Below are 27,437 nucleotides of genomic sequence, written 5' to 3' on the forward strand. Positions count from 1 at the left end.
TGGCCAGAAGTAACCCTACTCCCTGCAGACTTTAGGAGGTTCACTTTGACAGCAAAGTGGAGAATGGGCTGGAACGAAGAGAGACTCAAGGTAGGCAGACCTCTTAGTGGCTATTGCCATAGTCCAGATGTGAGGTGATAAGGGCCTGCACCAGGGTGGGGGATGTGTCAGAGGAGAGAAGAGGGTGTATTTGAAAGATGCTGCAAAGGTGAAGTCAACTAGAGATGTTGCAAAGGTGAAATGGACCAGAGATGCTACAAAGGTGAAATCCACTAGAGATGATGCAAAGGTGAAATTGACCAGAGATACTGCAGAGGTGAAACTGACAGGCTTTGGTGACTCATTGGACATGTGGGGTAAGAGTGAGTAAGGAATCTAGGATGACACTATTTTGAGCCTGGGTGACTGGGAGGATGACGGTGCCCTTGACATGACAGGGAAGCCCAGAAGGAATTGGGGTGTGAGTTATTGCTGGTCTTTTTTTTTTCCTTCCTACTGACAGTCACCAATGGGTCACAAAATTTTAGATTTGGAAGGACCTCAGTGACCATCTTGTCTTACTCATATTCCCCAGAGAATCCCCTGTACAACATCCCCTTCAAGTTGCCCTCCAGTCTAAAGACCTACAGCTAGGGGGAACTTCTTCTCAAGGTAGCCCCATCCAGTTTGGGATACCTCTCCTTGTTAGGGATAACCAGCCTCAGTTTGAATCTTTACAAATGTACAGCCCCACCCCCAGCTCCTGGCTCTTCATTGCCTTTTATTGGTGGCATTCTAATTCTCTTTAGTGGAAAAAGCACTGGATTTGGGGCCAAAAAGTCTGGGTTCAAATCCCACCCCTGATGGCTTGCTATCTGTGTGACCTTAGGCAAGCCATAACCTCTGTGGACCTCAGTTTCCTTCTCTGTAAAAGGGAGGTATTGAACTTGATGGTCTCTGAGGTTCTTTCTACCTCTGGCTCTAGGATCCTATTATGTATAGCCTAGGGTAGTGGGCTTTAATGCTCTGAGTATCTGTGATCATCTTGGTGTGATCGTCCTCCCTCCACTCTGACAGATTCTGATGCCTCTACACCTTGTACATGGATGGGGAGTGTATAAGTGGCTCTGTCCAGCCTAGTAGTGAGTCCTTCTGGGCTTAGCTAGGCTGGTCCTCGGACAACAACAATCTCTTGCCAGGACTATCCCTTCCCTCCACTTTTGCTTCTTTATGCCTGTATTGTCTCCTCTATTAAAATGTAAACTTCTTGAAGGGAGAGACTGCAGCTCATTTTTATTCTGGTATTCTCAATGCTGAGCACAGTGCCTGGCCCAGAGTCAGCACTTAACCCATGCTTACTGGTCAGTTCATTGAAGCATTTCTAACTTGCAGACGTTGCCAGGGCTTTTGCTTAATAGCATAGGAAGCTTAGAGGAACCAGGGTCATCTTAACACCATATATGTATACACACACGTGTATAATACATTCTTACATAATACACAATACACATATATGTATATACATATACATACACATATGTTTAATTTAAATTGCCTTCAGGGGAAATTTGAACCATTAGGTAGTTGCAATCATTCAATTCCCTAGACTGTGTGTGTGTGCGTGTGCGTGCGTGCATGTGCGCATACTTGGGCTACATCTGATAACATATCTTTGTATGTATGTATATACATTTACATACACATAGACATATAAGTATATTGTACACATTTGCTTACTGTCTCCCCAATTAGACGGTAAGATCCTTGAGGACAGGGACTATCTTTTGCCCCGTTTTTGTATACCTAGCACTTAGCACAGTTCCTGGCACATAGTAGGCACTTAATCAATGTTTATTGACTGACATATATGCATGTGAATGCAAAGTGTCCCAAAATTCTTGGTGCTGTTTTTTCAGTTTTAATGGCTTAAAATGGCATTAAGGCTTTTGGAACACCTTGCATATATTTAGACACACACACACACACACACACACACACACACGTATATATACACATATATGTATATTAGGGAACGGCATCCTTATAAATGTCTATAGTACCTGTACATAGTAGGTATTTAATAAATGTTCATTGACTGATTAATGATCCACACTTCCCCTGCAGGCAATTAAAAATACATTGCATCGGTTGATGCCTTTTGTCTATCAGTCACTTTGTAGTGTCATCTCCCTATCCCCCTCCTGACAGAGAAAAACAATTAGGCAAAACCAACCGATATAGCACCTGTACCAGGCAACGTAGATATTCTGTCCTCATGCTCTCTTGCCTTTCTTCCTGCAGACAAATTGAAAAACAGACCCAGGAGCCTGCAATTAAAAACAAACCAAACAACTACCTTTTTGTGGCATGGCAGACAGAACGCTGGGATCAAATCTTAGCTCTGATGCCTACTACCTGTGGAACCTGGGACCTCTGTTTCCTCATTTGTTTAACAAAAGGGGGCTGGACCAAGTGACCTCTAAGCCCCCTTCCAGCTCTCAATCTGGGATCCTCTGTGTGACCTTGGCAAGTCACTGAACCTCCTTGGGCCTCAGTTTCCGCATCTGTAAAATGAGAGCGTTGGGTTATACGGTATCAGAGGGTCTTTCCAATGCTAGGATCTGAACAGCTACACGTTCTCTGTGTTTGGAATCTACCTTTTCTCCCTCCTTACCTTTTCCCCATTCCCCAAATCTACAAATGCCACTTCTTTCCAGAAGCCTTCCTTGATGCCTCCTATCAATACTGGCTTTCCCCACTCCCAGTCTCACCTTGGATGCAACATAAGGCTTTCCTTGCTCCTTTTGGATATGTGGTGAGCAGCAGCATGGTGGGGAACATGCTAGACCTGAACTTGAGTCCTCCCACCTCGGATATCTTTTAGTTATGTGGCTCTGGCCAAGCCATCAAATCTTTTCTGTGGTTCAGTTTCCTCAGACTGAATATGGGTCTAATAACATCATTGACATTCCAGGGTTGTTGTGAAGATCACATGAGATACTGAGTGAGAGGTCTCATCAGCCCACTAGGGATGTGTCAGCTTTTATTTTGGGGGTCTGGGCTTGGGGCTTCATCCATGAAGATGCTCCCACATGAGGAAGCTCCCTTATCTCATGAACTCAGTACCTAGAGGGGTGTTTGGAGGCACTCAAGAAGTGACTTGTCCAGGGTCATGTAGCTAGGATGTCAAAGGCTAGACCTGAACCCAGGCCTTCCTAGCTTTGAAGCCAGTCCTTCGCACACTTAGACCATGCTGGCTCATTGCCATTATCATCATTTATTTATTATTATCATTATTTTAACTGCTTTGAATATGTAGCCACATGGTACCTAGAGAGGACTGGACCAAAGTCAGAAGGCTTGGGTTAAATTCCAAGCTCCACCACTTACTATCTGTGTGAATCTGTGGGTTTCGGTTTCCTTATTTTTAAAAAATAAGGTGGTTAGAGTAGATGGCCTGTGAAGTCCCTTCCACCTGTAAATCTAGGATTCTGAGGCCAGTAAGAGAGGACCTTCTGCAATGCTGCACAAAATGCTGGTGAGAACAAGGGAATCAGTCATTTCTAAAATGCAAATGTTCTTTCCATTTCGCAGATTAAGACTACTGAGGTTCAGAAGCAAGGTCAGTTAACTAGCATTTACTGGCTTTTTAATTAAGGTGGTTTGACTATTTTTGCGTAGTTAATATGTGCTGGGGCTGTGATTTGAACCCAGTCTTCCTGACTCCCAATTCCTTACTCTTTTTCCTCTACCCCAGAGCAGCTTGAAAGCTAGAAGGGTACTATTAATAATTATGTATAATATATAATAGTAATAACAACATGTTAACATTTATATAATGCTTTAAGGTTTGCAAAGTTTTATAAATTTTACATCATTGGATCTTCATTGTAACTTTTTTTTTTTGGTGAGGCAATTGGGGTTAAATGATTTGTCCAGGGTCACATAGCTAGTGAGTGTTATGTGTCTGAGGCCGGATTTGAACTCAGGTCCTCCTGACTCCAGGGCCGGTGCTGTATCCACTGTGCCACCTAGCTGCCCTAATTGTAACTTTTAGAGGTAGGTGCTGCTATTATATCTACTTTATAGATGAGGAAACTGAGGCCGAGAGGTGTAAGCAACTAGTCCAAGATCACAGAGGTAGTAATATAGGGCAGAGCTGAGATTCTAACCCAGGTCTTGCGACTCCAAGTTGAATATTCCTTTCACTGTACCATGTGCTCTCAAGATAACTTCATTAGAAATGTGAAGGCTGATTTGAGGAAGCTGGGTGGGAGTTAGTAAATGGACTGAAATCAGTTCATTTCTGAAGTACCTCCATTGAAGGTACATCCATTGCCTTGTGCAAAAACAGGAAGCAACATACTTATATTTCTGTTGGATTTGATTTGAATATATCTTTTTTCATGGAGACTACCCTCCCACCCCCCAAAGCCTTCATCTGTCTGTCTATCTATGTATGAATATATGTATGTATGTATGTATCTCTATCTGTCCATCCATCCATCCATCCATCCATCCATCCATCCATCCATCCCATCTCTCTCTTCCACTACCAAAGCCACCTTCTGGCCAAGCCAGAAAGGTTTAAGAACTTCAACATGAAAACTCAGGATGTCTTGACATGTAGGTAATCTGCTGTATACTGGAGAATCTTAACCATGAATGGTTACAAATCAGAATTATAAGCTGGGAAAATCTACCCTTAAAATGGGGCAGAGGAATTCTTGGTAGGCCTACAAAAATAAAACCCAGTGTAGGTGAAAATGTCGTTAATGAGCCACCCCTTCCTTTCCACATCTCTTCCCCAAGTCTAGGAGCGTAAGTGGTGGAAATACTTTGCCTGCAATATCTTCTCCATCTCAAGGAGCATGAAGAAGACCTATTGTGATGTAGAGCACTCCAGGGGGGACAAGCTTTTTCTTTGTGGTGGCACTGTTGTTGAAACTAGAGGAATGAATTAGAATAAATAAGAGAGAGAGAGGAGAGAGAGAAGAGGAGAGGTAAAAGGCAGAGAGGGAGAGAGGAAAGAAAAGACAGAGAAATGGGAAAGGAGAGGAGGAGAGAGAGAGAGAAATAGAGGGACAGAGACAGAGGGGAGAGGAGAAAGAGGAGAGACAGAAAAGTGGAGGAAGGGGGGGAGAGAAGAGAAAGGAGAGAGAGAGAGAGAGAGAGGAAAGAAGAAGAAAAGAAGAAGAAGAAGAAGAAGAAGAAGAAGAAGAAGAAGGAGAAAGAAGAGAAGAGGAGAGGTAAAAGGCAGAGAAGGAGAGAGGAAAGGAAAGACAGAGAAACAGAAAAGGAGAAGAGAGAGAAAGACAGAGGGGCAGAGATAGAGGGAGAGAGACAGAGGGGAGAAGGAAACAGAGAAGACACAGAAAAGAGGAAGAGGAGGAGGAGAGGGAAAGGGAGGAGAAAGAAAAGGAGGGAGAGGAGAGAGAGAAAGAGAGAGAGAGAGAGAGAGAGAGAGAGAGAGAGAGAGAGAGAAGAGAGAGAGAGAGAGAGAGAGAGAGAGAGAGAGAGAGAGAGAGAGAGAGAGAGAAAGGATAGTGAGAGAGAACACTCCCTCCACCACTGTTTCCAGGCGACACATGTAATCTGTTGCTGTCATACATACCCTTTCCCGTAAGACAGCGGGTCCCACTGGGAGAAGGGGCGAAGTGGAATATTTTATCAGCTGTGTACATATGTACAGGAGCTTGGTTGAAAAGCAAAACCTCTTTTTTCCTCTGAATAGGGGGAAAGAGGGAGGGAAAAAGAGGTGGAGGCAATGGAGGGGGCTTTTCTACATGGGGTGAACAACCAGTCTGTGCCCAGTGGACAGCATTCCCAACCTTTCAGTCAAGTCCAGAAGGGAAAAGTCCACATGGATCAATGCTTTGGGTGACATAGTATAAGAAAGATCTGACTTCTTTAAAAAAAAATGATCCACTTGAAATTTAATAATAACAAAAATAGACATTTAGTTAGCACTTTAAAAGACTTACAAAAATCTTTACACATATTTTCTTGTTTGATCCTCACAACAACTCTGTGAGATAGGTTGTTTCTAGTTCCATCTTACAGATGAGGAAACTGATCTCCAATGACTTGCCTAGGGTCACAAAGCTAGTGTCAGGGGTGGGATGTGGATCCAGGTCTTCCTGACTCCAAATCCAGCACTCCTTCCACTATCCTTGATTTGTTTATTTTTTAATAGGAGAGAGGATCCTTCAGGGCTTGAGCCTTACTGTTCAGTGAATAGCGTCAATGCCCCAGCTTAAAGGGCCACACCACCAAATGTGAATTTCAAGACTCCATCTCGCTCTTCTTGCTAACAGACTTTTTGTGCCAGGAGTAAATTCTTTTCTGTAGAATTGGTTTCCAAATATGGGGGTTGGAATGGGGAGGATGTGTGGCTTTTGGGTGGAGAAAACTTGGTCTCTTATACCTGTGTCTGCATTGTTGGATTCTGATTGGAGGCCAGAACAGGCTGAATTTGGATGGTACCAGGTGAGTGTGTTCTCCTCTCCATTTCAAACAAGCCAGGGCTAGAAGACAGGAAGGAACCAGCTCTCTCCAGAGCTTCGCTGAGGAGGACCAGCTGTGTACCTAAGAGGCAGAGGTTAAAAAAAGAAAGAAAGAAAGAAAAAAAAAAGCAAAAGAATGGGATGAGACACCATTACTGATCACAGATAGTTAGAAAGTACCCAGCCTTGGAAATAGCCACCAGCTCAGTTACCCAGGGAGATCAGCTATTTCTAACAAGTGGCTTAAAAAGGAAACATGTTTATTAATCATGCTACCCATGCACCTTTGGTGAGGAGGGGTGGCCAGTGACAATTCTGTATTTCTGTGAGGCACCCCAGAATGACTGAAACTGATGGGAGACAGACGCTATTCTGGGGGATCAGCAGAAGTGGCTGCACACTCTAAATACTGAGCCATGAGGATCTCTCTAAACAGGTCTGGGGACAGAATGTGGAACTGACCAACTTCTGTGTTAAACAACTACCCTCTCCCCAGTCCCCAGACACACAGAGATGAGACAGGCTGGGGATCTCTGAGCTCAGGAAAAAGTTTGTGGAATTAAAAAAAAAATAGTAAGAAAGAGAGAGGCAAAAGAGGGATGGGAAAAAGGAGAGGGGGAAAAAAAAGAAAAGAAAAAAAAGAGAGGTAGAAACGAGTGAGCCCATCTGGGCAATGCATCACATTGAAATTGTCCCGCATTAAAAATTCACCAGCCAGTGAATTTTCAAGGGATTTGTAGTAATTAGATGACAAAATGCCTGCAAATCTCAGGCTTGCCAAAGATGTTACTCAGGGGTCAAAGACTCCACACTTTCGGCTGGGTAATTTGTAAGTGTCAATCACACACAGCCATCAGAGAGAAGGAAAAGATCTAACCGCGGAATTCTAAGTAAGTCCAATGTTCTTGCCTTCAGCCACCCCATCGGCTGCTATCATCTCCCCTTCACTCCATCCCCCTACTTTCCCCCTGTCAATCGCCTTCCCCTCTTTTATCAGAGGCACAGACGGTCTGCGGCTTCATAAGGGACTTGGAATGGAGCCGGTCGCTGTCAAACCCAAGTTTGTAACTTCTCCCTTTTCCCCAATAGATTTTTGGTGGTGTTTTCAGGTTTTCTTTTCTTTTTAAATGCAATTTTATTATTCTTTTTCCCAAGGAACAAAAATCTATTTTTCCTACCTCTCTCACTAGAAAAAATTCCCTATTAGATACTACTCAGCACAAACACCCTGCTCTGCCTCCCCCCACCAAAAAAAAAAGAAAAAAATCAATCCTGAATTTCAGAAAACAATAATGCTCAGCAAAGGACAATTCCTTGAATTTCTACTATTTCTTAGGACCACAGAGCTTGAAGAATACTTGGAGATCACTGAGTCTAACACTTTATATTACAAATGAGGAAACTGAGGCCCAGGAATGTTAGGTGACCAGCTCAGGGTCACAGAGCCAGAATTTTAATCCAATCAAGCCATCAGCATTTATTAAGCACCTACTTACATTCCAGGCACAGTGCTAGGCATCAGGGATACAAAGACAAGAAAATGAAAGAATGCTTGCCCTCAAGAAGCTTACATTCAAGAATGGCAGGGGTTCTTAATTTGGGGCTCATGAGCTTTTTTTTTTTTAATTTTGATAAACTGCATTTCAGTATAATTGTCTTCCTTTGTAATCCTGTGTATTTTACTTTATAAACATGATTCTGGGAAAGCATTTCTAGGTTTCCCCAGACTGACTGACTGCCCAAGGGGTTGACAGCACAAAGAAGGGAAAGAATTCAGATTTCCTGTTCCTGGCTTCCAATCCAGGGCACTTTCCTTAGAACCAGGGTGCCTGTGTTATCACTGGACCCTCTATCCTGATGACAATCTAGCTCTGGCACCCCAGTCATACAGTTAGTAATAATGTTAATCTATGATATTAATAATAATCAACCACAATAAATGTAATAATGACATTTATGCAGTGGTTTAATTTTTGCAAAGTGGCCCCCATTCTCTAATCTGAGCCTCACAATAACCCCATGGGGTTCAATGCTCCAGGCTCAGAAAAGGTGATTTGTCTGCCACTAAGTCACACAGCCAGTTGCATGAAAGGCGAGATCTGACCTGGAGTCCATCCTGACTCTGATTCCTGCGCCCTCTCCACATTCAGTCATCTGAGATCATCGCACCCGAACCCCTCATCTGATGGGAAGGTCTGTTGTATTACAGGTCAGGCATGCCAATGACCATTAAGCAAAGGGGAGACGGATGTCCAGAGTGAGGACCTGCTCCAGGATGTGGACTCTTGATTTGGCCTCTCAGCTGTTCTCCTTGAACATTCCTTACCTTTAGAACCCAGGGGACATTCTCAATTCTGCCCTTTTGTAGGCCAGTCGATATTTATTAAGCACTTACTATGTGTAGGGTGCGTGCTAAGCCAGGCTCCTGACTTGTGCCCTGAAGAGATGCTCTTGTCATTCCTGGACTTTCTGTTTGAAATGTTATTGAGGTAGGAGGGGTGAGGGAGAGGGGAGCCAGAAAATGCTTAGAATGGATGCTTTGCCCCTGGGCACATGCCATACTTTTTGAGGGGAGGATCTCATTCCATTGACTCTTTCTGATTAAAAATTTTCTGAAGGGAATAATGGGTTGGGGGCCTCCCAAAGGGAAAATGTCTGTCATTACATGTTTTCCAGGAACTCTTGGCATGCCTGGAGCATGGGTTGATAGCCAATGTTCTGCAAAGCCTCCTCCTGCTCCCTCCCTTCTCCCGTACACCAGCTGAGGCTGCCCAGAGCCTTCCTCGACTACCTGCCAGTGCCTGTCAATGTCTAGTCCGAGACCTGGGGGCAGAAGGTCCCTCAATCTAATCTGACAGATGAGGAAACTGAGACCCAGAGAAGGGAGAGGACTTGATCAATGACAGACCCCCCCAAAAAAAAAAAACAAACAAACCAAAACAAACAACAAAGTTTTCCAAGCACCAGATGATGGGGCCCCTTGCTTCACAATCACATTCCAACCAAGCAAAAGACTGCAGACTTGTTCTTAGCATTTATTTGTGCAGGTATGGACCCCCAACATAAGACAATATAGATTTAGACACATGAAGCTTCATTTCATAAAAAAGAATTCAAGATAGGATCAGCTTCCCTTTCCGCAGGCCCCTGCTAACAAGGCAGCGTGGCGGATGGAGCTCTGGGCTTGGAATCAGGAAGACCCGAATTCAAATCAGGCCTCAGACACTTACCTGCTGTGTGACCCTGGGTGAGTCCTGTCACCAATGGATACTTCCCTTATTCTATAATGGAGGAACCAGAAGCGTCCACTGGTGAAGAACGGCATCTGAAGTCCCCCCCAAATCTAGCTGCAGGATCTAGAGTCATTCATGGTTAGCCATTTGACAACCCAGAAACCCTCCTCTGGATGCCTGGGAGTGCCCGGAGCAGAACAGTAGCTCTTGAAATGTGTGTGGTCTGATGAGGGCAGAGGACAGCAGGGCAGTCATCTCCCTAGTACTGAGTGCCACACCTCTAGCATGCAGTCCAAAACTCCATCAACGTTTATGGCAGACATCTCACAATGTCAACATGTATTGAGTCTGGAGTCCACTAAAACTCTGTGTGTGTGTGTGTGTGTGTGTGTGTGTGTGTGTGTGTGTGTTTGTATACATACACACCTATACATATATACCTATACACCCACACATGGGTATTTTTTCAGATGACCAGCTGTCTAATCTCTTTCTTGATTAATTTTTGGGGTGGGGGAGAAGGGAGGCCCCACCATAGGCATAGGTGATTCCAATTCTCTACCCTTCATCGCAGCTTGGTGCTGCCATCACTAAACCTCTACCAGGTCTGAGTGGAGGATTTACTCAAGGGGAAAACGAGAAAGCGGCTGGTGTTTCTTGGGAAGTGCCAGACAAGTCCTTTTGAGTGCCCACGTAAAACTCTCTTCAGTGCTAGATGAGAAAGAGTAATAGTGAGTCCTCCGACCTGCAGGCGAACACAGGCAGCACCAGATGAATCCCTTCCAGGCTGCCGGGGATATATCACAAAGACTAAGCTCCCTGCTTCTAATACAATAAAAATTATTAACAACAACAACAAGTTGAGGTCATCCATTCTCCAAGCCCCTCATGAATATCTCCAGCCTCCACCGTGTGGCTTCAAGGGCCAGATTCGGGCCGTCAGCAAAAGGGACAGCCCAGACAGAGGAAAGGAGACTGCAGAGGGCCTGGGTTCAATTTCTGCCTCCTATGGATCACTTATTCTGTGACCTTGGGCAAGTTACTCCACCCCACCTGGGCCTCATCTGTAAAATTTCAGTTTACAGTTATGGTAAAAGTTAGTTTCCTCATCTGTAAAATAAGGGAGCCGAACTGGACAGCCTCTGAGTTCTCTTTCAATCCCAGGGAAGAGTGGTCTACTTGGAATCAAGGCCTGGGTTCAAATCGTGGCTCTGGTATTTATTACCTGTGAGAAGAGGGGCAAGTCAATTCCCCTCTGTGGGGAGGGGGTGAGTTAGACGGCCTTCAGACATTTGTATAGGCATTTCCCTTTGGCTCAAGGTTTATGAAACTGTTCCTATCCACACAAGTGTCCGCATTTGGTGTCCTGACTTCACAGAGGCACACATATGTGCACTGCGTTGGGTGTACCCAGTGCAGGAAAAGATGGACTTTGATGCAAAGAAAGAGAAGGTGATTGGCCCAGGGTCACGCCAATGGTAGGTGGAAAAGCTGGGACTGGACCCCAAGTCTCCTGCCTCCATCCATGCCCAACGCCTCTTCACTAAGCAGCCTCCATAATTATAATCTCAGCTGACAGTGGCCAGTTTCCAAATGCAATTAGGAGCTCGGGCAGAGGAAAAAAATTGGCAAGTTATTTTATTCAGGCAGAAATTGTGGGTGAATACTCTTCGCTCTTGAGATCGCTTTTCCAACTGAGGTGGGTACAACATGAAGCCAGAGGTGCCAGAGTTGAATCTGGATTCTGACACTTAGCAGTTTTATAGTATCTGGGCCTCAGTTTACTCAGCTGGAAGATGAGGGGCTTGGATGGGATGTGACCTCTAAGACCCATTAAAGGCGTATTCCAGTGAGTCTTTAACCACTTATTTAGTGCTTGAGGCATGAAGAGCAGGAGACAGGACCTAAGCCGCTTCCTCTGCCTTTTGTGAGAGTCAAACCCACAATTTCTGCCTGCTGCTTCCAGGTGCTGTCTGCTGCCCTGAGAAGACTCCCATCATTTCATGTGGTGAGGGTTCATGGGATTTCCACAAGGCTGCAAATCTTCAGCCACAGAAAGCTGAGGCATGGAATTAAGGAGTGTGCCCTGAGTCACGTTAAGAGCTAAGGGCAGATCTATTTCTTAAATCATGGGGTAGTGCATGATACTTGTTTAGAAGGCAAGAAGTCTAGTGCTGGGGCTGCCACTAAGGAATTTGCTGTGTGATCTTGGAAAAGTCATTGGTCTTCTCTGGTGCTTTTTTATATATGAAATATGGGGAGGATTAATACTCTTTAAGGTCCCCCTCCCAGCTCTGACCTTCCCTGTTCCGAGGACCCTCCCAGTTCTGACATTCCTTGTTCTACAGGTCCTCCCGGCTCTGACCTTCCACGTCAGGACCTTCCTAGCATTGCCCTTCAGGGTTCTATGCTCCTAGACTAAAGCTTCCTTAGTGGCTGGCAGGTATAACACATGCCCAGATACAGTGTTCCCCTTTGCAGCCACTTCTGAAACAGCAGCAGAGGGAGTAGGATAGCCAACTGCACCATGGAGACTGGGCCCCCAACTTGGGGGCCCCAGCTGACCTCCCGGCTACAGGCAGAGGTAAGTCAGTACTCACAGAGACATCCCACCCTTCAACACACACTGGGGCAGGTGACCTTGGTCACCTGCATGCAAAGACTGCCAGCCACCTTGGACTTCTCATATTAGGCTACTGGGGTGGTCTGGGGAGGGTGCTCAGTGAATTGAAACCGCCTGCAGGCCATTTGGCAGGTGTACACTCTGGCTAGTGTACTAACCAGCATGGCTCGTACTGGGAATGCCATCACCTGACAGAAATGGATCTCCTCTTTCCCAAAAGCTACAATTTAGGGAAACAGACAGTTCCTCTGCTTCTCCCAGATCCAGAAATGAAGCTACTCAGGAACCTCAGGATGAAAACCAGACCCCCCAGGTGAATACTCTTCCCTCCTGAGATCACTGAATAACTATTTTGTGAAACGAGCCTTTTACAGAAGTGGAAACTGAGGCTGGGGAGATGAAGTGATTTGGCCCAAGGTCATACAAGCATTAAGTGGCAGGGGTGTCTTCCAGATCCCAAATCAGCAGCCTTTTCAATTCTCCTCACCGTCTAGAAGACCAAACCCCACAATCCAAATGGAGAGTTCTCCTAGTACCATCTGCTATACATTGTCCCCAAAGTCCCATGTTTAAACTACACTGCTTGAAGACCTGGTGGACGGGTGTCTTGTACCCACATTCACTGCAGAAGTGCCCTTTAAAGAAAGTTTCTATTCCACAAACAAGCTCTTTTCTGAAGGAAGCATGACTGCTCTGATGCCAGGGGCCTGCAAGGGATGATTCATTCAATCAATCAATCAATCAATCAATCAATCAATCAATCAACTCCAAGGACTGACTGTGTGCTCTCATTGACTATGAAGCACCTACTATGGGCCAGGCGCTAAGGCTACACAAATTTTAAAAATGGCAGCCAAAGACTTGGAATCAGAGGGGTTCTCAGGGGCCTAGTCCCACATTCTCATTCTACAGATGAGGAAACTGAGGCCCAGAGGGGGGATTTGGGCCTCCATGTTGGCTAAAGGATGCAGAAGTCAGCAAGCAGTGCCACTGGGATGCATACCTAGGTCCTTTGCCTCCAAATCTGACCATTTTTACATCCTCAAGTCCTACCTTCCAGGAGCTTACACTCAATGGGGTGGGGGGAATGGAACATGCTTTTAAGATAAGTATCACATAAGGTAGACTGTAATGAGAGACCCAGACAGAGAGCTCTAGGCATATGAGAGGAGGCACAGCCTGCCTGGGTGAGGACTTTTGAGAGAGGGAAGGTCATAGTGAGCATCAGCTTTGCTCTCTTGTGGACCTTCCAGAGGGTGCCACACCCAGGTCCCAAATGCAGTCCAAGCTGACTGGATCAAAGGCCTGAGGAGGGGAGGTGGGGAAGAAGGGAAGGGAAAAGCTGCTTATTGAAGGCAAATGTCCCCAAACAATTAGGGAATGAAGCAAAGAAAACAGTCTTATGCCAGCAAGGTAAAGGATTAAGCATGATTTATTCTCTGCTAATCCCCTCTAAGTACCTGTTAAAAACACAAACACAGCTCTCCAGTCTGACAGACAGAGAGGAAACACCCTGCTCCAGAAGCTACAGGCAAAGGGACCCTGGAAATGGGGGTGGGGGTGATGGGATATAGGCGAAATTTCCACTAAAAGCCAATCTCTCCTCCCACCAGCTCTCCTTGTAGTAACTCATGCTGTCCTCACCCGTGAACCTGCTGGTGCTCAAAACAACACTGTCCTTGAGGCAGGGGCTGTCTTTTGCCTCTTTTTTTTTTTTTATCCCTAGCACTTAGCACAGTGCCTGGCACATAGTAGGTGCTTCATAAATGCTGCCTGCTTGGTCACTTAAGGCTTCTAAGTCTTCGCTCTCTTCTCAGCTTGAGCCTGCCAGGCATCTGGGTGGAATTAAGTGATGAGTCACCTCCTGGCACCCAGTGCTGGCTCTGCCACCCACCAGCTCCATGACCTGTGGGCAAGTCCCTTCCCTCTGCCTCACTGTCCTCACCTGCAGAATTAGGGTGCCACTAGGGTGTCTGTGAGCTCCTCTGACATCCTAGGCAATTTCCCTGGGTCTCAGTGACTCCTTCTTCCTTACTCCCTTGGGATGCCCAAGATTGTTTCTGATGATGTAAGCACGACTACAGCCTTGGATTCGGAGGCAGAGAAGTTGGGTTCAAGTCCCGACTCTGCCCCTTACTCACTGTGTGACCTTGGGCTTTAAGTCCCTTTAGCTATTTGGCTTCCTCATCTGGTTGAACCACGTGGCCAGAGGTTCCTTCCAGCTCTAGAATTGAGACCAGTGATTCTGTGACCACCTCCATCCCTCTTTCCTCATCTCTAAAATGAAATGTAGGGGCGTGTGTGTGTGTGTGTGTGTGTGTGTGTGTGTGTGTGTGCGCGCGCGCGCGCGCGCTAGAGATAATCCTCTCTGACACCACTTAGTTCCATGGGAACCTGACCAAGCATCCGCTCTACATACGTCCCCACAGGTGGCCATCCTGCTTTGGCCTGAAGACCTCCAGCGGGGGCGTGGCCCCTACTTCCCAAGGCAGCCCATTCTTTCAGTCAGTTCTGCTCCAGACTCTCAAGCTAAAACGTGTCTCTGCCACTGTCATGATTCTCCTCTAGGGAATCAACTCCCAACACGACAAACTTCTATCTCTCCTCCAGCTCCCTGCTGCTTTTAGGAACCTCGGCTTGGTTTCTCTGCCTGCTGTCGCCCTTTGGTATGAACAGGAAGAGCACAGCAGTGAAAAGAGGCAGAGGACCTTCATTCAGATCCCAGCTGCGGTGCCGCTGTGACCTTGGGTAATTTGCTTAACCTTTGTGGGTCTGTGTCCTTATTTGTAAAACAAGGGGGTTAAGCTAGACCACGGAGGCTCCTTCTAGCTCAAGATCTGTAAATGTGTTAATCTCCACGAGGAGAAACGATCTAGGACCCACTCCCCTTCCAGCTCGGTTCCTGAGCCCAGAGACGTAAGCTTCCAGAGGGTAGGGGATCATGTCGCGGGAACCTTAGGCACCGAGACACCATCCCTCCCCGACACGCCAACTCTCACTGGCTCTTTGGGATGTAGTCTAGCTGCCTCCTCCCATGGCCCCCTAGCTCTGATGGAAAACAACAGCAAGCAGAGCCATAAATCACTGTGCTGTCCGCCCTGGCTAGGGCTAGAGATGGTCACATCAGCCCAACATGGGGGGGGGCGCTGGCCAGGTCGCAGCCTGCGGGCGGAGGGGGGCCGGCTGCTCCGGGTCCACAGCTGCCTGACTCGCTCCCTCCCCAGTCCAAGCTGTGTCCTGTGCTCTGGGGGGCTGGGGGGCAGGCACCTTGCTGGGCCCGCTTTGCCAAGTTTCAGGTATTCCAGTCACATCCTCCCCACACCTGCCCCTGCTGATGCTGGCTGTTCGTCTCTTTCCTCCAGTCCCAGTTTGGGGTGAAAGCCTTCCTTATTAGTCAATCTGGATCCCCATTTACTGCGAATTACCTAGCTTGATTGTTATTCATGAGTGGATAAATCTGAAATCTCAGCCGGCTGCCATGTGATTTCCTCCGTCTCCCGAATGCAGAAGACTCAAGAGAAAACAGGAGGGCTCGCGTAGCCTTGACACGCTGTATCAATCTCCGTAGACAGGGATATCTTTTTGAAAGTGGCTGGCTCGCCGCTATAATTCAATTCCGCACCGACTGTCAGGGAGATGGGAAAATGGAGGTGCCGGGGAGGGAGGGGTGGTTTCCAGAAAACTGGGGGTTCGGAGGCAGATGAGGGACAAGAAGATCCTGGGCTGGGGGTAAGCTTAAGACCCCCAGCGCTCTCTGAATGCTAACACCACGAGGAAGAAGCAGTGAGGTTGTCTGTGGGATGATGAAAGGATCTGACAGGGCGAGATAGCGGGAAGTGTTTGGGGCTACTGTGGGGTGCCCACTTCGACAAGAGAGGGCAGGGAGGGCTTGGAAATTGGAAAGGAGCTGGAGTACAGCGAAACCTCATTATACAGAAAATGTGAGGGACAGGAGTGGGGAGGAACAGGAGCCGAAACAAACCCAACAGCCATTGGTGGCGGCTTTAACCAGATAGCAGCGCTGGGGGCTAATCTGATAGTTATCCGAGAACAATGGGGTGGTGAGTAAACCTGGGGATTTAGAGGCCGCTTCAGATGACAAGCTATTCCAGGTCTCCAGCCCAGAGGATCACAGTCCAGAAGGCTGGCACGGACCTTAGGAAACGCGGAGGAAATGGAGAAAGTCCGGAGAAGGGAACTCACCCGCCTGGGGTCACACTGGCAGCCAGTCAATCTACAGGCATGTAACTAAGGGCTTACTATGTGCCAGGCACTGTGCTAAAGGATGGGAATATAGTCTCTGCCCTCAGCGAGCTCATATTTGAAAGGGGTAGACCTACAACAGGCTAACAACTACACGCAAACGAGATATATACAGGGTAGACGGGAGGCAATCACAGATCGAATGCACTAGCAGCTACTGGGATGGGGGTTTGAGCTGAGGAGGTCTCGATTTCCAAGTTGGGGTGGGTGTCTTTCTACTATATTCTCACCGACTATCCCTAAATATATCCCTGAAATAATCTGAAAGATGAGATTTCTGTTAAAGGAAAAACACGACTTACCCTATTCTTACAAGAGCCTGAAGGATGAATCAGGTATATCGAAATAACCATCCACTGGGATGTCCAAAACACTGGTCACAGAAAAGGGGAGACCCAGATGTCGGCCAACCATGCAGACACCACAGTGCTAGACATAATAATAATGATGGTGATAGTGATTATTACTATTATTACTGGGAACTAAGAGTATTATGGTGGATATAGGGTGGCCCTCGGAGAAAGAAAGACCTAAATTCCAATCTTGCCTTTGACATTTAACAGCTAGGTGACCATGGCCAAGTCTCTTAACCTCTGAGCCTCAATTTCCTTATGTGTAAAATGGGATACTAAAAGCTGTAGCTTCCTCACAGGGTGGTGGTAAGGCTCTACAGTGTGCAAATATAATAATACATATATATATTAATATATTATTGTATGCATATACATGTACACATATATGCAAATATAATGTGTACAAAGTATTCGGCAAATAGCATGGCATGATACTGTTGAAGTGTTGGTTACATCAATACACCCTTATTTCACCTAGCCTTGTGACAGAGTTCTATGGAGGGCTAAAAACTTCCCCCATGGAAAGATATCTGCAATATAACCTCTTGGTACCCAGGCAACTTTTTCATACTAGTTAGGAAACTCCCTCTATCAATACAGACTTAGACTTGGCAAGGGTAAGTAACCTGCTCAAGGTCACCCAGTCAGTATGAATCAGAGGCAAGATTTAAATCAGCCCTTTTGTCTCCAAAACTGGCCCTCCAGCTACTATGCCATTCTGCCCCTCAATAACAATAAGGATAATAAAAATTACTATTATTGGAGCTCTTTTTAAAGTCTACAGCACTGTGGAACCTGCACAGTTGGCCAGCATTCTCTGGTCCACCTGAGTACGAATTGGAGCTGGGATGGACCAGGGAGCACAGGAGAGACAAAGAGAGCCGAGTCCTCCAAGTAAGAGGAAATTAGATTGCCAGAGCTGGTTTCCACCTGGGTGCCTGGAGAAAGCCACCTGAGTCCCTTGGCAATGCGCGACGCTCCCTGAAGACTGGCTGAGAACAACAGCAATCAGAAAGATTAAATTCACTTTCCAAGTTAGAATTTGATTTTTAATAGCAGGGGAATTCTGGGGCTCCCCTGGCAAGAAATCTTGGAATATCTTGTTTCCTCCAAGTACAAATTCAGGACTACCTGGGAAGATCCAGGCCCCCCTCTCCACACCTGCCTCTAGTCCTCATTAGCCTGTCAGGCAGCAGTTCTCCAATTTAGAAGGTAAAGGGAAGACAGGCTCCTGTGGGACCCCCAATTCTAGGCCTAGAGTATCCAGCATGGGCAAAAAATTCAACAGGAATAATAATGAAGGGGACTGTGTTATCTTTTTTCCCTATGGGTTCAAAGTTATCTGCCAAGGCTCTCTTGGCTGGATGTGGCACGACCAATGCTTTAAACAGTCTACTCCATTGTGGGCTGACTGTGCTCAGGGGAGCATCATTACTGGCCAGGGAGATCCTGCAAAGGAGACAGAGAGGGCACGGTAGTGGTGCAATGAGGCTTCTGTGTGTGCTGAGCCTGTCATTTTTTTCCTGGCCTGGACTCTTGACCTGAATTTGGGCACTTGCGCTGCACACAATACAGTCTCAGGTCCAAGGACAGGAAGAGACCTAAGAGAGAATCTGCTTCCACTTTCCCATTTACTGAGGCAGAAACTGAGTGATTTGGCACACGGGAAGCAATGGTACAGGCGGCATTCTGAGGATGGCCCTTGGCTGTCACGTAGTTCAGCCTCCTCATTTTACAGATGAGGAACCTGGGACCCAGTAAGATTATGATCAGTGGCAGAGGTGAGATTTGAACCCAGGTCCTCCGAATCCCAATCCAATGCTTTCCCATGATGCCCCACAGCCTCTCAGTTTTGTTTTTCCTCCAGAAGAATGGGAGCTCCTTGAGGGGAGGGTCTTGTCTTTCTCTCCGCCATGCCTAGCTTGGTGGTCTGTATACAGTAGATGCTTAATAAATATTTGTGGAACTGAATTAAGCAACTGGCCGCAAGATGGCAAAGTGAGTCCAAAGAAGAACTGGGATCAGAAAACAGATGTCCTGAGCTCTAGAGTTTGACTAGACCATACTGCCTTCATTGATCCTTTCTAGCAGAGCAGGGAGGCTACAATACATAATCTTTTACAGGATCCTGGACCTCTGCAATGTTTGCCTAAGCAGCTGCTTTTAGGGATGCATGAAACTCAGGAAACAGGGAGCTATAAGATGGCGCCTGGGTCATAGGGAAGGAAGGCTGTTAGCAACCCCCTCCTCCCCAACTACCTTGTATTTATTCTTATATGCTTATAAAATTATGCTTTATATGCACATGTTGACTCTGTCACTGAACATAAGCACCCCAAGGGCAAGATTTCATTTTTTTTTTTTTGGCCATCCTCAGGGACATATGGGAGATGTAGGACAGAGGGAAGACCTGAGATTGAGTGCTACCTCTGACATATCTTGGCTGAGTAATGGGGGGAAACAACCATTTAACCCTTCATGCTCCGGGCAACTCCCTGACACTCTAAGTTCAGAGAAGATGCTGATATGCATCGGTCCAGAGAGTTTCCTTAACAGATAGCTCCAGTGAAATGACAGGCCCAGGCATTCTCATTACTCGTGCCCAGGAAGCAGCACAGAACATCACAGGCATTTAATAAATGTTTGTTGATTGACTGACCGCTTTTTTCATAAAGGAGTAGTAGGAAAGGAGAGCACTGGTCAACCTGGCCATTGTAAAACGGAAGGGATGGCCCTGACATGAATATTGGAAGTTGCTTAAGGGACTGTGTTTCTTGATAGCAAGGGATAGTCACACTCTGTTGAATGAGAGAACGAATCATGGCCTTCTAGTTAGATTACAGCTCAGCCAGCAGAAGCCAATGATTTGCAATTCCCACTGTGCCTTTCTAGTGGGTAGGTTACTTGAGACCAGGGCTTTTTAAATCATTTTTGTATCAGGGACCCTTCTAGCAGTTTGGGGAGGCCTAAGGACCCCTTCTCATAATCTTTTATATGAATAAAGTAAAATACAAAGGATTACAAAAGAAAACAATCATGTTAAAGACCCCCCCCCATCTTAGTTCATGGACCCATGAAATCTGTCCATGAACTCTTGGGTGGGGGTATACTGTGGAATGTAGGTTAAAAGTCCCCCGCTCTAGACAACGTACTCAAACTTGGAAAGGATGTGGTTGGGAGTGCTACGGATACTTTAACATTTGTCCAGCCATTGAGTGGGCAGGGCTTGATTACTGGTCAATATTTCTTTCTGTTTGAATCACCTTGTATTTAGTTAATTGTGTATATGTTGCCCTCAAGTGGAATGCAAGCTTCTTGTAGGCAGGAATGGTTTCCTTTTTGAATTGTTTCACCAGCTCCTTGCCTATAGCATGTATACAATAACTTTTTGCCTAGGGTGACACATAGCACAGAGTAAGTACTTAGGATGTAAATGTTTGTTGGGTGAATAAATGACAACAGAGGGACAGCTAGGTGGCGCCACAGTGCACAGAGTGCTAGGCCTGGAGTCAGGAAGACCCATCTTCCTGAGTTTAAGTCTCGTCTCAGACACTTAGTGTGGCTGTGTGACTTTGGACAAGTCACTTCACTCTGTTTGCCTCAGTTTCCTCATCTGTCAAATGAGCTGGAGAAGGAAGTGACAAACTATGACCTAAAAATGACTAGACAACAGAAAGGACAACAGATACATAGACTGAGATCTGGAAGGAACCTCAGAGGTCACCTACTGCAGCCCCAGTCCCCCGATTTTACAGATGAGCAAAGTAAGGATTACAGATGTTAAGTGACTTGCCCAAGACCACACATGCATTAAGTGGTAGAGCTTGGTTTGATTCCAAATACAGCATGCTTTCTACTGTACCATGTTGCTTTCTCGATGTAGGAGCACAAAAAGGAAGGAAGGAAGAAAGGGAGAGAGGGAGGGAAGGAAAGAAAAAAGAAGTGAGGAAGGAAGGGACGGTTGCACTAAGAGCCTACTATTTGCAGGCACTGTGCTAAGTACTTTATAAGTATTATGATCTCATTTGATCTTCACAACAACCTTGGGAAGTGGGCGCTGTTATTTTTCTCATTTTGCCACTGAAGAAACTGAAGCAAACTGAGGTTAAGTGACTTGCCCAGGGTCACACATCTATTGAGTGTCTGGGGCTGAATTTGTACCAGGTCTTCCTGACTCCAGGCCCGGTGCTCTATTCACTGGGACACTTTGCTGGTGCATTGCAGGAAAGAGCATTGTGTTCCTCAGTTATCACTGGGATGGACCTGGGGCTGGTGGTAGTTATGGATTGTGTGCAGTGATGGTTGGGATGGCTACTGAGATGCAGCACAGTGGAAAGAGTGGCTGGATTGGAGTTAGGGAGAACTGGGTTCAAAACCCACCTCAAATATTTACTAGCTTTGTGAGCCTCGGGCCAACGCTTATCCTCTCAGCCTTGGTTAGACGGATTGGCTGGTTCCTTCCAGTTCTGAATCTGGGATCTTAGGTAGCAGCTCATGGGCACAGCCACCCTTACCCTCAGGTTACATGCATGTAAATGAAGGATTCAGTCCTATCCATCCAGCTTTGGGAATAGCCAAAGTTCGCCCTGAAGGGTTATGTGTGTGAATGTAATTCAGCCCAACCAGCATTTATTAAGGGAGCCAGGTGCTGTGCTAGGTGAGTGGGATAGTAAGACACCAAACAGTCCCTGCCCTCAAGAAGCTTATCTTCTACTAGAAAGGGATAAAACACATACACAGACAAGTGGATATAAGGTAATTTGAACAGGGAGAGAGCATGACTGGGGATATTAAGAAAGGCTTCTTGTAGGAAAAGGGACCGGAGGGGGGCTTATAAAAAGGCTCTGGATTTTAAGAAGGGCAGGTCAAGAGGAAGTGCATGCAAAGAACAGGGGTTGGCCAGATCACTGCCTCAATTTATCTTTTCTTATCTGCAGGGTGTTTTACTTCCTGATGCTTTAATGGCAACCTGGGTCAGGGATCCTCAGGGGCCCGCCTGTATGGATTATGTACAAAACAACACAACCCTTCGCTCTAACTCAGCATCCGAAGAGTAGATGTAAAGACCATTCATCCAGCATTACTGTCAATATGTTGTCACTGAATGTTCCCAGGAGTGAGGGAACTGGAGAACAGCGGCTCAATCAGTAAAGTAAGCCTCCTCCTTTGTTAAGACGCTGCAAACTTCACTGGTCAAAGACCAGCCAATGGCTGTTTCCCCTGGCAAAAGTCACCCCCTTAAAGTTCAGGGCCAAACCCCTGAATCTTAAGCTACTGTCTGCCTCTGAGATTCAGAGGGTCAGCCTTTTGCCTCCAGGGCACTTTTGAGGAGCAATCACTTAGGACTGTAATTTCAGAAGATGAAAAGAATGAAGGATAAGAAAAAGATGGCCATCATTCATTCCCATTTGAATGTAAACTCCACGGCAGTGAGATTCCTTCCTTCCTCTTTCTCTCCCTCCCTCCCTTTTTTCTATTCTCTCTCTCTTTCTCTCTCTCTCTTCCCCCTCTCCCTCTCTTTCTTTCCTGACACACAGTAGGCTGGAAGGTAGTCTTATTTCAGCAGACCAAGACGTCTCAACCTTTTTGTGTAATGGACCTCTTTAGAGGTCTGGGGTAACCTATGGACCCCCTTCTTAGAACCATGTTTTTAAATGCATAAAATAAAATAGAGAGGATTACAAAGGAAAGAAAGCAATTATATCGAAACAAAAAATAACATTCCCCCCCTCCCCCGCACACATCCTACATCATGGATTTCCCTGAGATCTCTCCATGGATACCTACGGTGTTAAAACTAGAGCAAACCACTACACCCCCTCATGGTCACAACAGGATCAATGGAGAGAACAGATGCTGAGTGCTTGGCAAAGCTTAAAATGATCTGGGTGTCACTGACGATGAGACATGTGAGATGTACTGCAAGCTAAGTCGGATGAATCGGAAGGGGCTATCAGCCCTGGTAAGGCCACAGCCAGCACCTGGACTAGGGTATGGGCTGAGGGCAGGAGGTTCAAACAGTTTTTCAGCAAGTGTTTTTTTCCACAAGGACCCTGTTGGCCACGTGGCTGTATACTGCTAACTCAGCTTTTTCCCTTTTTGGATCTGGAGGGTGAAGGGCAGGTATGTGTACTGTGAGCATTATCCATAGGCTATTTATTGGTAACATTTCCAAGGATCCTACAGCCTACTTCTTTAGCCCTAACTCCCACTGCAGAGCAGAATGTAAGACTAGAAACGCCTTGAGGGCAGGCATATTTTGTATTTTATCTTTGGATTTCTAGTGCTTAGCCTTTGTACTATATATGCATGTATGTGTGGTGGGGGAAGTAGACAGGGAAGATCGGTGATTTCATTAGTGTGAGGGACTCTGGGTGAGGAAACGTCCCTCTGCCAAATAAGGTCAACACCTGCTCTGCAACTTAACATCTGAGGACTGTCTGAGGTCAATTGAGAGGTTAAGTGACTCATTCAGGGACACACAGTCAACATGGGTCAGAGAAGTGTCTTCAATCCAAGTCCTCTAGAATCCAAGGCAGGCCCTTGATCTGCTATGTCATGCTTCCTCTTCTTGCCCACAATAGGTGCTTAATAAATGCTTAGTAAGTGAAGGACAAATGCTCCTGACTCCCAGGCAGGCTCTTTATCTGCTATGCCACATATCCTATCGTTGTGCACCATAGGTGCTTAATAAATGCTTTCTAAATGAAGGAATGGGATAGTGGAAAGACTGTTGCATTTGGAGTCAGGAATCGTGGGTACAAATCCTGGCTCTCATGGCCATTTAGCCATCTTCTTCATCTTTAAAATGGGAATAACAGTAACGGTGTATCTGTCCTAGGGATGTTGGGAGGAAAAGTGTTTGTAAACCTTAAGGGTTATGGAAATGTGAGTTACTAATATCATTACTGCAAGAATGGGTCTATTTGGTATCCTTGGGATAGACCTTGAGACTCTTGCCCTCCTAGCCCTATCTCATTGTGTTTCTTGTGCCAGAAATGCTTTTCCCCTGTCCTCTCCTCTCTCCTTATTCCTCCCCATCCTTAAAGGCTCAACTCAAGCCCACTTCTTCCATGGAGCCTGCTCAGGCTACTGTAATCCCCTTTCCCCCCCCAATTCTGAATGCATAACACTTACTGTCGGTATCATTCATTTGGAAAACAATAACATGGCGGCCTATGGCATCTGCTACTACAACTGTTGTCTGGTTAGCTTTTTTTTCCCACCCATGTATTCTCTCCCTAACTTGTTTATAAACTCCATGAGGCTGTCTGCTGCTTCTGGGGAACCCTCTCCCTCCCCTGAAATCAAAGTAGGGAGTCCTTTGGGTATGGGTTGACTGCAGAGCTCCTTTTCTGACCCTGAAATCTGGTGATTCTGCAGACCTAGTGTGTAAGTGTTCAATAAAGCGATGGAAGGGACTCCAGAGGTCATTTATTTAGTCTGACTCCATTTCAGAGTGCTCAGTGCAGTGCCTGGCACACAGTAGGTGCTTAATAAATGTTTATTGATTAATTAGCACAGTGCCTGGCATTGAGCAGGTGCTTAACATTTATTATTAATAAGCACAGTGCCTAGCATAGAGCAGGTGCTTAATAAATGTTTATTATTGATGAGCAGAGTGCCTGGCACAGGGCAGGTGCTTAATAAACGTTTATTATTGATGAGCAGAGTGCCTGGCACAGAGCAGGCACTTAATGTTTATTATTGATGAGCAGAGTGCCTGGCACACAGTAGGTGCTTAATGTTTATTATTGATTGGAAGAGTGCCTGGCACAGAGTAGGTGCTTAATAAATGTTTATTATTGATTAGCACAGTGCCTGGCACAGAGCAGGCACTTAATAAATGTTTATTATTGATTAGCAGAGTGCCTGGCACAGGGCAGGTGCTTAATAAATGTTTATTATTGATAAGCAGAGTGCCTGGCACAGAGCAGGCACTTAATAAATGTTTATTATTGATGAGCAGAGTGCCTGGCACAGAGTAGGTGCTTAATAAATGCTGGGTAACTTGTTGACTTTTGCAAAGGAAGAAACTGAAGTTCAGCAGGCATCAGGGAGAAGGGGAAGAGCATTGAGTTTGGAGTTGGAGGACCTGAGTTTAAGTCCTGCCAGCTACCTGACCACCCATGTAGCACTGGGCAAATTGGGGAAGCTCATTCTGGCTTTAGTTTCCTCCCCTGAAAGGAAGGGGTTTAAGCAGATGATCTCTAAGGTGCTGTCAACATCCCAATCCGTGGACCCACGAGCCCTTTAAGCAGGATGGAACAGTGCAAGGAGCCCTGCACTGGAAGACCATCATGCTGGCCTCCTTCTCCCTTTTTCTGGATGTGCTGCTGAACTTGTGCACTTTGGGACCCCCGGGCACAGGCCTCAATCACGTCACGTGTGGGCTACTACACTAGCTGCTGGGGAGGGGGGCGGTCTGCCTGCCCCAAGTCTCTCCCCACTCCAGTCTAGCTTCTGATCAGCTCTCACAGTGGTCTTCCTAAATAAAGGGCAGGTCTTACCGCATCATCTCCCTAATTCAATGAACCCCAGCGGCTCCCTGTCACCTTCCGGATCAAAGAGAAAAGCCTCCATTTTGCATCTGAAGCCCTTCAAAACCTGATCAACCCCATGCCCTGATCCAAGTTTTTTCACACTTTATACCCCACCACGTATTCAGCAGTCTTGGCCTCCAAAGCCTCTTCATTCTAGGGCCTGCCTTTGTGAATTATTTACAATTGATTCTTTACATAGACTTTGTTTTGTTTGTGTTTGTAGCTAGAGGTTTTAGGGAGTTTACCCCCATCAGACTGTGAGCTCTTCAAGGATAGGGACTGGGGGTGGGTTTTACTTTTCAGCCATTCTCTTTATCCTCAGTGCATAGCACGGTGTCTGGCATTTAAAGACAAGTGACTCCAACGCCATGACCCTGTGAAGATATCTCCTCCCCCTGCCTCCATCCCTTCCACCTTCCTTGGATGTCTTCCCCTATTAGAATGCAGGGAGGCAGCTAGGTGGCTTGATGGATAGAGCACTGGTTCTGGAGTCAGGAAGATTTGAGTTCAAATCTGGCCTCAGATTACTTCCTAGCTGTGTGACCCTGGGCAAGTCACTTCTGTTTGCCTCAAGTTTCCTCATCTGTCAAATGAACTGGAGAAGGAAATGGCAAATCACTCCAGTAACTTTGCCAAGAAAATCCCATGGACAGTATGGTCTACGGGGTCACAAAGAATTAGACAGGAATGAACAACAACAAAATTAGAATGTTAGCTCCTTGAGGGTACAGACTATTTTGCTTTTCACTTCTATTTGCATCCATGGTGCTCAGCACAGTGCCTGGCACAAAGCAAGTGCTAATGAAATACCTGTTGCCTTGCCTGGACAGAAGACCTGGGGTCTCCTCCTGGTTCTGCCACTGACCTGCTTTGCTCTAGCAAAGTCACTAACACATCTGTCATCCTAAATTTCTTCATCAGTAAACCGAGGGAGGGGATGGTCTCCTTTCCCTCTTGGTTCTAAAGTTCCATGGCTCCAGATGGCCCCCAAGCTCCTCTCCCACCCAGTGTGGTTCCCCACTCTCAATGTTTGGCCTTTGTCCACTGGTAGGTGAGGAGGGTGAGAGAGATGTGGCAGAGGAGCCTAGGACAGATAAACGGGATGTGACCTGATTCTAGTAAGAATAAGGGAAGATGGAGTAGAAATCTTAATTTGTCTGGTGCCAGTGATTCTCTCTAAATGATCTAAGAGATGCTGCTAGGAATCGTTCCTTTGACAAGAATTTTATTGAGTGCCTACTATGTGTCAGGTACCATGTTAGAGACTGGCAATACAAATATGGTAGTAAGCTAGTGTCTACCTTTGGGGTGCTTACATTCTGCTGGGAAAGAATTTTAAAAAGAATCAAAGTCCCTACTTTTAAAAGCTAGACTAAGCAAATGTTTCTCCCTTCTCTCAGGGAGCCCAGTGGCAACTGCTGTTTCCAACTTTACATGTCCAAAAAAAAAAATGCTAGTTTTTGGCTGAAGCCCAAGGATGGGACATTCCAGCCCCCAAAGATCATTTGCACAAAAGCTGCAATTAAGTCAAAGTGGGGGTTTATTAAGGAAGCCAGAATGAAATCTCTGCAAATGCTGTAATTAGAGTGCATCATCCCTCCTATTTAGCCACTAAAACACAGGGACCTGCGGCCTAGTAAATGGTGCTGCTGCAGTCCTGCTTCCTGCAGTCTCTGATGGCAAGGGCCTCCTGACTCAGAATACTCATCCAGACAAAGCAAACGGCAAAGAAGGGGTGGCCTTCCGTACTCTGCTCCCTCCTTCCAGTCTGGCTGTGGGGATAAAACAAGGCTGACCAGGGACGGGAGAGAGAGAAAACCTCCTGACAAGGAGGGCTGTGTCCCAAAGCAGAAGGGAAGGTTGGGGTCCCTTTAGGTGGAGGTCCATAAGCAAAGTCTGGGTGACGCCTTGTAAAGTAGAACATAGTATCTGTAGGT

The 27,437-nt window shown here is 46.3% G+C and overlaps 1 protein-coding gene across 2 annotated transcripts in view; it reads right to left on the reverse strand.

Moving 5' to 3' along the window:
- Positions 1-5,898: 5,898 nt before the first annotated feature.
- The window catches only part of RBM19 (RNA binding motif protein 19), a 192,420-nt gene continuing 170,881 nt past the window's right edge, over positions 5,899-27,437 (reverse strand). For both annotated transcript variants that reach the window (XM_020978046.2, XM_020978043.2), the window contains exon 25: positions 5,899-6,567. The gene's annotated coding sequence lies outside the window, so the exon portion shown is untranslated. The remainder of the gene's footprint in view (positions 6,568-27,437) is intronic.

The sequence above is a fragment of the Phascolarctos cinereus genome, unplaced genomic scaffold, assembly GCF_003287225.1.
Source record: "Phascolarctos cinereus isolate Bilbo 61053 unplaced genomic scaffold, phaCin_HiC Scaffold_4;HRSCAF=312, whole genome shotgun sequence".
Lineage (NCBI taxonomy): Eukaryota > Metazoa > Chordata > Mammalia > Diprotodontia > Phascolarctidae > Phascolarctos > Phascolarctos cinereus.